The sequence below is a fragment of the Podarcis gaigeae genome (genome assembly GCF_964106915.1).
Source record: "Podarcis gaigeae genome assembly, chromosome: 8".
In the NCBI taxonomy this organism is placed as follows: domain Eukaryota; kingdom Metazoa; phylum Chordata; class Lepidosauria; order Squamata; family Lacertidae; genus Podarcis; species Podarcis gaigeae.
In genome coordinates this window covers 46,139,438-46,150,954 of record NC_139684.1, presented here as the reverse complement: position 1 = coordinate 46,150,954, position 11,517 = coordinate 46,139,438, and the positions used below count along the sequence as shown (strand labels likewise).

The 11,517-nt window shown below is 42.1% G+C and overlaps 1 long non-coding RNA gene across 1 annotated transcript; it reads left to right on the top strand.

Moving 5' to 3' along the window:
- Window positions 1–1,336: 1,336 nt before the first annotated feature.
- LOC310850186 lies at window positions 1,337–11,157 on the top strand. The gene is made up of 2 exons (XR_014567256.1): window positions 1,337–1,882; window positions 10,705–11,157. It is a non-coding gene; the product is annotated as an uncharacterized lncRNA (long non-coding RNA).
- The last annotated feature ends 360 nt before the right edge of the window (window positions 11,158–11,517 follow it).

The following is an 11,517-nucleotide window of genomic DNA, read 5'->3' as shown; positions in this document are numbered from 1 at the left end:
CCCAGCCAGCAAACATGATATTATACCCTATGTCCTGTGCCCATTTTATCATAGCCGATTTGACCGTTTCATCTTGTGTGTTCCATTTTAGCAGCAAATTATACATTCTTGAAAGTACCTTAGTCTTAGGTTCTAACAATTCCGTTTCTAACTTTGATTTTTCCACCTGGAATCCTATCTTTTTATCCAACTTAAAAACTTCTTTGATTTGAGCATAATGTAACCAATCTCGCACTTTATCTTTTAATTTCTCCAAACTCTACAACCTCCAGTTATCTGGCTCTGCTTATCACTGTTGTTCCCAGTAGTGATGTATGGAAGTGAGAGTTGGACCACAAAGAAGGCTGATCGCTGAAGAATTGATCCTTTTGAATTATGGTGCTGGAGGAGACTCTTGAGAGTCCCATGGACTGCAAGAAGATCAAACCGATCCATTCTTAAGGAAATCAGCCCTGAGTGCTCACTGGAAGGACAGATCCTGAAGCTGAGGCTCCAATACTTTGGCCACCTCATAAGAAGAGAAGACTCCCTGGAAAAGACCCTGATGTTGGGAAAGATGGAGGGCACAAGGAGAAGGGGACGGCAGAGGACTAGAAGGCTGGACAGTGTTCTCGAAGCTACCAACATGAGTTTGACCAAACTGCGGTGGGCAATTGAAGACAGGAGTGCCTAGAGTGCTCTGGTCCATGGGGTCATGAAGAGTTGGACACCACTCAATGACTAAACAACAACAACAATCATTGTTGGCGGCTCCACCTACTTGCCTCCATGCGTTCTGCCCTATCAGTCCCAAGGGACATCAGCCACCTCTATTGAAAAGTTCTAAGAGCTAAAGGGGAAAGTTTAAAGTGACATTCCTGTGATATACAGTGGTACCTCGGGTTACAGATGTTTCAGGTTACAGACGTTTCAGGTTACACACTCCGCTAACCCAGAAATAGTACCTCGGGTTAAGAACTTTGCTTCAGGATGAGAACAGAAATCGTGCGGCGGCGGGGCAGTGGGAGGCCCCATTAGCTAAAGTGGTACCTCAGCTTGAGAACAGTTTCAGGTTAAGAATAGACCTCCAGAACAAATTAAGTTCTTAACCCGAGGTACCACTGTAATTGCGAATAATTATATACCATTTTTTTAAAAAAAAAATTATTGGTACTATTTCTTTTTAAAAATGAAAATATTTATAAAATAAATGAAAATATAGATGTGGCATCATTCTGTAGAAATGACTGAAGATTGTTCGTGATCACTTCAGTGGAGCAGAGGAGAAAACACTATTTTCCTATTTGTTTTAAGGTGGTGAACTGTCTGGTCAAAGCCATCCCCGCTTCAGTGGGCACCATGTCACTAACCTGATCTATACCTGACACAGGAAGCCTGCTGAGACCTGACATTGTCATCTGCCATGACGACAGGAAGAAAATCATAAAGGCTGACATCACCATGCCCTTTGAGAACAGAAAAAACTATGAAAACTATGAAAGAAGCCAGTGAATGTAAGCTCCACAAAGATGCCGTAATGACAAGCTCACTCTGGGGAGAGGAGTTTGACATCTCCATCAACCATCTCCTTGTCAGCCCCTAGGAAGCTGGGACCACAATGAGCCCATACTGAGAGCTTGGGGCAGGGATAAATGCTGTGTTGAACTCATGTAGAAACTGATGATGATAGACACCATCTGGTGGTCCTGGGACATATATGTGGAACATATAACAGGCCACTGCCAGTATGAGGAGCATCTCTAACCCCTGGGAGGCACAAAGAGTCCACCCCCAGAATTGCCATAGGGATGGATCATCAAGACCTGGAATAAATGGTTTGCCTTTCTAACCCAGAGAAGAGGCGTTGCAACAAGTGAACAAACACGGTGAACAAATTATGAAGGTAAGCCAACCTCTTCCTTAAATAACCCCTTTCACACCCAAAGCTTTTGCAGGGAGCTGCTTCTTTTTCTTTCTTCTTCTTTTTTAAAAAACGAATCAGCTTGCTGGATTGAAAGCACAGAACAATGTACGCGCGCGCGCGCACACGCACACACACACACACACATCTTGGATAAATATCCAAGGTAACAGAATGAAATAGCAGTAGTAATAGTATGCTTATTTTAAGTAAATTCATTGGCTTGTTGTGGAAGCTGTTAACAAACAAGTGCATGAGATGAAAATATGAAATAATGAGAGAGAGCTTTTCTTCTGAAGATGCGGATAAAAATGCTTCAATATTTATAGATGACAAAAACCATTTAAAACAGATGCAAGTAAGAGCGGAATAATGAGGATTTTGATGGGTCCATAACACAGCTTCTGTATCATAAATGATGAAGAATCAAACTGTCTATAAGACTCAGAAGACAACTCTCAGTGTGTCATTGATGAATGATGAGAAAAAAGGAAGACAAAGAGAAGTCTTGATGCATAGAATAACGATGTCTCCGGGTCTCTAGTACACTCATCTTGGAGCTGCCAAATACACATAGAATAATGAACTGGGTGGAAGGTGGATAGATAGATCTAGTAGGTTTCATAAACTAGGAGGAAGCTGGTGCAGTTAGTAATTTTACCAAAGGCAAGAATGTGACCCAGCTGGTTGAAACATCAAGGGTGCCTGGTATAGGTTTAACAGATAAATCTCAAAGGAAAGATACTGCATTTCACAATCACTTGGGTTTGGGGAAACCTGCAGGTGTTTTGATGCTTGTTGGAATGACAGCAGATGATGCTTATAAAGTCAACATTCTATATCTGCCTTTACATTGATTCCAAACAGTAGACACACATCCGTCTGGGGAAGAGGCAAAGCTGTATTCTTACAGGGACCATCAAGAAGTTTCAATAAAACATCATTCATTCTTTATCGCTAAAGAAAAGTTTGTTACAAGAGAAAACTTTCTAGCTGCTGCATAGCACTGTACAGATCGGATCCAGCGCCCATCTCCCGTGATGGAAGTGCAAGAGATGGTGTTCTGCCACCGCTGCCGCCACAGATGGAATGCCTCCCTCTTGCTGGTGAGCAGGAGGCATTTTTGTGCTCACTGCAGCCCCCCCCAGGGTGGAGAAAATGATGGTCAGTGCATTGAGGGACATCCTGCTTCTCTCCAAACTTGGCAAAAGACAGGGTGTTCTTGTGTGTCGTGTTGTCATTCCTCTCCCCTCCCCCTCTGAGTAATGTCTTAAGAACTGCCCCCTCTCTTGTTGAATTTGGCACACAGCCCTGGCACTCTTCCCCTTGGGGTGGAGAAGACAAGGCACAAAGCTTTGAGGAGCACCCCAGCTGTTGCAACACCAGATGTGGGGGAAGACATGGCATGAGGTTTTTAGAGAACAGCACATTTCCATTTTGTCTCAGAGAGCAAAACAGGATGGGTCACCCTGATATAGATCGTAGTCTACATGCCCCTTCTGATACAGTTTAAATAAAGTATATTTCCATATGTATATTTACTTATGCATGTGCCTGGAATGCACATTTTGCCTAAATCTTTGAATGTATTTTAAAACATTAATCAGACACTAGCAAGACCCCTGATCCAATCTCTAGATTGTTTTCATGGGTGCAAAGCTTTTTTGAGTGTGCTCAAAGGCACATTCAGAATTCTTAGAGTACAGTAGACACCATCACTGCTGGGGGCACATGCTCATTCACAAAAGGGCTCCTTTGGGCATTGCTGCTTGCAAAACACCCATTTTATGGAACCTGATAATGAGATTGGGGCTGGCGTGCAACTGTAATAATTGCAAACTGATGCAGAAATGTGAAGAACTGAACTAAAGACTGGAAGCGTGAGGAATGAGCAAAAGCAAAATTGACAGATTCATCCCTCTCTACTGTTAGCCAGCTTAGCATGATGCTGGCAGCCATGGAGTGCCTTGCTGGAGCTGCCACTATTCACTTTATATTTTGTCTGAAGTGCAAAACTTCCCACCAAGCAGCTTCCAGCAATAGAGGCTCCAGTGGGCTGGTAACAGTGCTATCCAGAGCAGCAAAGAGCTGGCTTGGCTGTGGAATGTACAGCCAGGTGTATCCCACAGCAGCAGAAGTTGGAGCGGTGATGGTGTGGGTGGACATTTGACAGTGGCAAGGGGTTCAGGCATGCATCCACCCATCCCAGTTGAGCTCCTGAGAGAAATTTAGTGTCCCTAAGGTTTAAAAAATGGCATGAAAAGAAAATGGGTTGGACTGAAAGAAGGGGAAAGAAGCATCAGCAAAACTCTGCTTGAAACTCAGGAGATGTGTAAAATTGTACTAGTCTCAATCAAACTATTGAATATCAATTAACAATTACAGTTTTTAACCTGTATATTTATTTTGCATGAATGCTCCAAATTTCATTACACTTGTCCATGCAAAGTCTACTATACTATTTCCTTTTTATTTTAATAATTTATTATTTGTTAAAATTGCATACCTTATACCCATAGATCTCAGGGTGGTTCACAACATAAAATTACAAATCAACTGAAATTACAAATTCATAATAAATTATTCATTATCAGTTGAAGCAATTCAGGAGACTCAAGGATCTGTAGGTGCTTCACATTTGCCATGCATTTTGCTTTGCATGGCCAGGCATCACAAGAAAGGAATAAAGACTCTGACACGTGTTATGGAATTAAAATTAGGCCACAACTTTATTTAAACTTCTGAATGTAGGAAGACCTTGGCTTAGGCCTTGGGCATGTATCCCTCCCAGCCCCCCAGCTGGGGGAAAGTGGAGTTCATCAGGGTAAATGGGATATGGGGGTGCTCTGTGAGACGTAAGTGTAGCAGGCAGCCAAGCCCATATCCCCGAGTTTGTTCACTGACAACCTTTCAGCCTATGGCCAGTGACACCCATATATATAACCCCTTTAAGTGGGGACCCTGGAATCACCACTGCAGGGGGGGTGAATCATCGCTTCACCCCCCCCCCCCCATTATAGGGAAGAAAAGACTAAAGGATTCCACCCAAGGCCATAACCTGCTGACGCAAGAAAAATTCTTCCCAGTCCTTCAATAGCAACCAGTCACAGACTGCAGCAGCGTCTGCTACACAGGAAGAAAAAGTTAACCTGAAAACAAGAAACATTAAACAAAGGGAGGGTAGGGAGGGTGAATCTCCAGAGCCGACTGGCTGCTGTCGGCTCCACCCCCTATTTATAAATGGGGCTGGCCCCACCTCCCAGCAAGAAACTTGATTACTGAGGCTGGGCGTGAACCTCCAATTAATAACATTGAGAAGCAAGCCAGCCCCTTGTTTCTAGTAAGTTCCCTGGGAACTGTCGCCCTGCATGCGATCCTACAAAGGGCACCCACATTTAAAGTGTGAGTGCTCATTAGGACAACATTTTGGGGACACATTTAGCTTATTAAGTTTTCTACCACTCTTTTGGTACATGTTGGGATGTCCATCCTGACACTTGGGCATATAGTCATCTCAGTAAATGGTCTCTATTCAATATCTGCTTTAATATCATGAGCAAGCACAAAAGAGGAAGATTTTCCTTTCTTGAAAATTAGATTGCTTGCTAAGACACTACTGTTAAGAAATCCTGTGAATCACAACTGAGAAGTAATAGCTAAGATAATATATGGTTTATATTCATTTGCACAAAATACCACAACAATTTGATAGCATTTCCCCACCCTGCTTCAAGAGTGTTTTGGAAGTATCTGTTTCACCATTTCCAGTTGCTTTGATCCACATCTATAATTTTCCAACATTGTGAGTCAATATCTTTTCCTCCTAAAAATGTCTTAACAGAAAACAGAACACTGAAGATTCAGTTTGAACGCATACACACACACACATACAGAATCACAAGCATGCACTACAGTCATAGTTAACTGCACAATGCTGCTTTCAGCCTAATGGGAACATCTTTGCTAAACCTTAAAGGTAAAGGGACCCCTGACCATTAGGTCCAGTCGTGACCGACTCTGGGGTTGTGGCGCTCATCTTGCTTTACTGGCCGAGGGAGCTGGCATACAGCTTCTGGGTCATGTGGCCAGCAGGACTAAGCCACTTCTGGAGAACCAGAGCAGCGAACGGAAATGCCATTTACCTTGCTGCCAGAGCGGTACTTATTTATCTACTTGTACTTTGATGTGCTTTCTGCTAGGTTGGCAGGAGCAGGGACTGAGCAACGGAAGCTCACCACGTTGCGGGGATTCGAACCGCTGATCTGATGATCAGCAAGCCCTAGGCTCTGTGGTTTCACCCACAGCGCCATCCATGTCCCCTTGCCAAACCTTGGGCTCCCCTAAAAAAGACTGCAGTATTGCCCAGAGGAGGAGGCAATGGCAGGTGGGTCCTAATGGGCCAAAACTGAGAGGCAGTTGTTGTTGTTGTTGTTTGGTCGTTTAGTCGTGTCTGACTCTTTGTGAGCCCATGGACCAGAGCACGCGAGGCACTCCTGTCTTCCATTGCCTCCCACAGTTTGGTCAAACTCATGTTGGTAGCCTCAAGAACACTGTCCAACCATCTCGTCCTCTGTTGTCCCCTTCTCCTTGTGCCCTCAGTCATTCCCAACATCAGGGTCTTTTCCAGGGAGTCTTCTCTTCTCATGAGGTGGCCAAAGTATTGGAGCCTCAGCTTCACAATCTCTCCTTCCAGTATGCACTCAGGGCTGATTTCCTTAAGAATGGATAGGTTTGATCTTCTTGCAGTCCATGGGACTCTCAAGTGTCTCTTCCAGCACCATAATTCAAAAATTTCAATTCTTTGGCGATCAGCCTTCTTTATGGTCCAGCTCTCACTTCCATACATCACTACTGGGAAAACCATAGCTTTAATTATATGGACCTTTGTTGGCAAGGTGATGTCTCTGCTTTTTAAGATGCTGTCTAGGTTACCCACATTTTATTAGGTGGCACCTCACTTCATGCCAATTCTTGCACCCTCTATCCCTCCCTAGGCTGTATGGGCATTTCTACTTGCTTATTTATGGGTGCTCAGTAGGAATTTTTGAGGAGCCCCAAATTGGCCCAGGGACTCTTCTTTTTGGCTACTCCATACTCCAGTGAGTTTTCTTGTTCTGGAGTGAAGTAATTTCTGATTAGTGTAATTGGCTGATAGTCTGGACAGGAATGTATTTAACAAAGTTTTTTTGGGGGGGTATCTATGGCATTATTGGGTTTGTGGCACTTGGGTCACCCATTAGCAGCTTGGCCTACGCATCTGGGTGAATGCAAAACTGGTCAACTTCCATTTCTAAGACTGCCATTGCAAGGAGGAATAATTGCTTCCAATCCTTTGTGGCTGGGCCACAGGATGAGCCTGTAGACATGCCTAGAAGTGGGAAAGGGAGCTCATCCCTCCTACATTAGGGGACTTCCCTGCCCAGATTATGTATTGTTTCAGTTGATCTGGTTAATTCAATTGCAGATCCTCCAAAACATTTTATTAAATAAAATAACATCTTTCCCTCTGGGTTTGAGGTCACCTGAGCCTTCTTTGAGGTGTGATGGCAATGGCCAGCCATATCCTCAATGCAGGTGCAAAGACCCCCAGCAGTTTCATTTTCTTTAAGAAATAGCCCACCTTGCACCAAAGATGTAGAGTTCAGTCATCTACTGCTACCTGAGCTAGCTAATATTTATTTTGTAAATAAAAGGGCCATAGCTCCATGGTAGAGCCTCTGCCTTGCATGCAGAAGTTCCTTAGTTCAATCCCTGGCATCTCCAGACAGGGAGAGTCCACCATACCCAAAGCCCTGCCAGCAAATGTAAAGAATACTGACCAAGAAAGACCAATATAGGCAGCTTTCTATATTTCTATAGGTAGCACACACACACACATACACACACACACACATTTTTAAAAGCATTGAAAGCACTACAAATATGGAGAGTTTAAAATATATGAGACCCTTTTCAAAAATGTGCATTTAAATAATGTTGAATGAATGAATTTTCAGACAGAGTTGTTTCCCTCCATAAATCCATTCTATCCCATTTTCACATTAATCTGATTTTAAAAAATCACGTTATGGTGTACAGTCACTTCCTGGAAGCATTTTCAAAAGCATTTTTACTGCATGGCTGGCTACGGAGTTCTAAGCAGCTTACAATATTTTTAAAAGTACAGTATGAACCCACATGCTGCTTGATCCATTGATTATGCAGCTTAATTCACAACTCAGAATTCTGATCCATGCTTGGGTCCTGTGGGAGAAGAACGGGTAAGTTCCCTGCAAAATGTGGAGTGAACCAGGATTCTCCTCAACTCTAATTGTAATAATGGGTTTTTTAAGCATTTATTAGTGTTAGCAGTAGTGGTAGTAGTACATGGAAGAATGCTTCCAAGACCAGTTATACATTTTTTATTTTCTTATAAATGGAAAATAGACCATTAAAAATGAAGAAAGCATAGGACACATATGCAGCAATATAAGCAAGTTATTATGGGGAACATTTGATGGAATTTGATTTAAAGTACCCTATTAATTATAATTAATAATTCAAAATATTCTAAACTCATACATCCCCGCTGAGCTACTTGACAGGCCAAACAAGCAATTAACATGGAATAAGTTAACTGTAATGAAGGAAGCTAACCTAATAAGATTGTTTAAAAAAATAAAAATGGCATTGAAATTTGAGCTCAAATTTCTCAGGACACTTTAAAATAAAAATAAAAATATGAAACATTTCTTTCTCTGTCTTAGAAAAGAAGCTCACAGTGTCATTTTCTCTCTCTAAATATTCTGCATTGTATACTGTTTGATTGACTAATAAAAATCCTGACAAATTGAGAATGTTCTTCATTTTTGGTGTGTGGCAGCCATCATTTCTCTCTTTTCTCTCTCTCTCTCTCTCTCTCTCTCTCTCTCTCTCACACACACACACACACACACACACACACACACTGGAATGACACTATGACTGCATTCAGAGAGCAGAGCCCCTGGTTCCATCTTCATGACATTTCATTGCGTGCTCATTTCCACATTTTATGTGATCTTTCATATGATGTAAAATCCACTTCTGGGAATCTAGTAGAATCTAGTGGAAGTTTAGTGGTGACTTCCATGTTAATTGCTTCCAGAAAAATGTCTGTTTGCAACCCCATTAATCTGGAAAACCACAGGCGTTTTAAGATGACAAAACTTGGGGTAGTGTACTGGCAGACGATTCTTTAGCGCAGCATGCCAGTACATTGATCAAAAAGCCACAATTCCAGAACAATATTAGGCATTGCAGTGTAAAAGGAACATTGAAAGCCAGGACAAAAGTGCTAGCGTTATTACCAGTAAAACTAACAAACTAAACCCAACGTCTGAATGCAATCTTTGGCTGGGACTTTGTGGAGAATACAAAATGGTGGCCAGGCTGCCAACACAGTTGCTGCTGCATCTTGCAGGGAGGGATGGGTGAATATGTCAATTTTTGTATATCTCTGTTTTTCATGGAAGAGAAATTGTTCCATTCCATAAGAGACTGTGAAACAACAGACTTAAGTTATGGGGTCAGAGAAAGTGAGAGAATGAAAATACATTTCCAAACGCTCCTAAACATCACAATAATGCCCAGTGTTAGAGCATTTCACTTGAATGCAGACGGTCTGAGGTTCCCTGGTGTTTCCAGGTAGGACTAGGGAAAGTTCATGCCAGAAACCCTGGAGAAATGCTGTGAGTCAGAGCAACTAAATAGACCAGTGACCTGACTCTGGATAAGGTAGCTTCCCATGTTTCTACATTCCAGCCTATGGCCCCATCTATTTTATACTGTACATTTAAAGCAGCATCATACCACTTTAGACAGTCATAGCTTCGTCTGAAGAACCCTGGGAACTGTAGTTAGTTAAGAGTGTTGAGAATAGTTAGGAGACCCCCTAGTCCCCTCACACACCTGCAATTCCCCTTTCCATGAAACTCTGGGAATTTTAGCTCTGACAGGGAATGTGCACAAGAGCTAGGTCTGTTATTGCTTCATTCGTTTTGGTTTCTTCCTTTTTCTCCCTTCTTTTCTTTTCATTCTTCTTGTATTGCTAATGGCATTACTGCACCTGTAACCAAAGGCCTTCTAAAATACATTAAATTCAAACAAGATATGTGCAATCTTCTCACTTGGTTGTTAAGCATCTTAAAAAGAAAACTGCATTTGCTTTCACTTATGGTTATTAAACATGTCAACCTGTGTTACATAACAGTTCTTTGAAGTACTCTGAGTTAGGTATGTCAAATTGCTTTGGCTCATCCATTACAAATGCAATGCGCAAGCTTCATACATCATGGAAACGAAAGGTGGCATTTAATCTTAACAGCAGTTCTGAAGTGTGGGAATGAAACGGAACAACTGTTTAACGCACCCAAACAAGATTTGGATGCTTTTGCTGTGCACGCTTAGGGTTGGTTCATATTGCCAACAGCCCTCATACAATTGCCTCTGAGAACTTCTGGGGCCAATGTCCATGAAGCAGTCCTGATATATGTGCTGATATTAGGGTGGGCACTTATGCATAACCAGGGGGAAAGAAAAAGATTAAATGCATTGCCAAAAAAGAGAAGAGAAAATAGGAGAGCAATTTGCATAATATTTGCATGCACTGATTTATTGCATAGATTTCAATTTAGAAATAATTACTGTACTTTAAACAGAAACATAATGCATCTCCACTGTGGTGGGGGAGACTGTGATCAGTTGACCTGTGTGCTCACTCAGTCTGCACTCTAGGTGCTAACTGTTACACTTATTATTTTCCCTCCTGGTGTGATCAATGAAAGAAACCTTGCCTCACCCCCCACCCACAGGAGGAGGAGGAGGAGGAGGAGGAGGAAGAAGAAGAAGAAGAAGAAGAAGAAGAAGAAGAATTAATGCCTCCCCAGCAACATTCACTATTTGTGTTGTGGCATATGTTTCCAATAATATCTTTAGCCCGGGGTGGTTAACCTTTCTTAGCATCTCCCTCTCTGTCCTCCATCAAGGCAAGTGAGAAATATAAGCGGAGTTCAAGGACATATTCGAACCATTCCAACACATTATGCACGTGTCATCTAGGATCCTGAGAGCCAGACAAGAGAAGACTAGAGGGCCACATTTGGCCCCCACTCCTGCGATTCCCCAATATTGCCTTAACCAAAAGTACAAACACATTTTTAATGTTTAACACAATGCAAGGAAAGTGATTGCAGGGAAAGTATACAGTTAAGCAGAATAAACATTTCTGCAATTTGTGACCTGGTAGCGAGGCAGTGATCCTTGGTATGAGAGTAGGACAATTACTGGTATATTTTCCTTTATGAAATACTGTAGGATATGTGATCATTTACCAGGGGGCAGGTATCTGGAAAGTGCATACTATCCAGTGTTAATGAAGACCACAGGAGCATATGAAATTGCCCACCCTAGATGGTGAAAGATAATATCCATCTACTTTATTATGCACAGAAAAGTAGTTAGATTTCACATAAAACACCCTAGTGCTGTTTACTAAAAGAGTTCTACTTGACCTTTCTTTGTTCGTTCTTCTCTGTTCTTATATGTGCAGTTACATAAAATTCCCAGTGGGTTGAAATTACAAAGAATCACCACTTCCA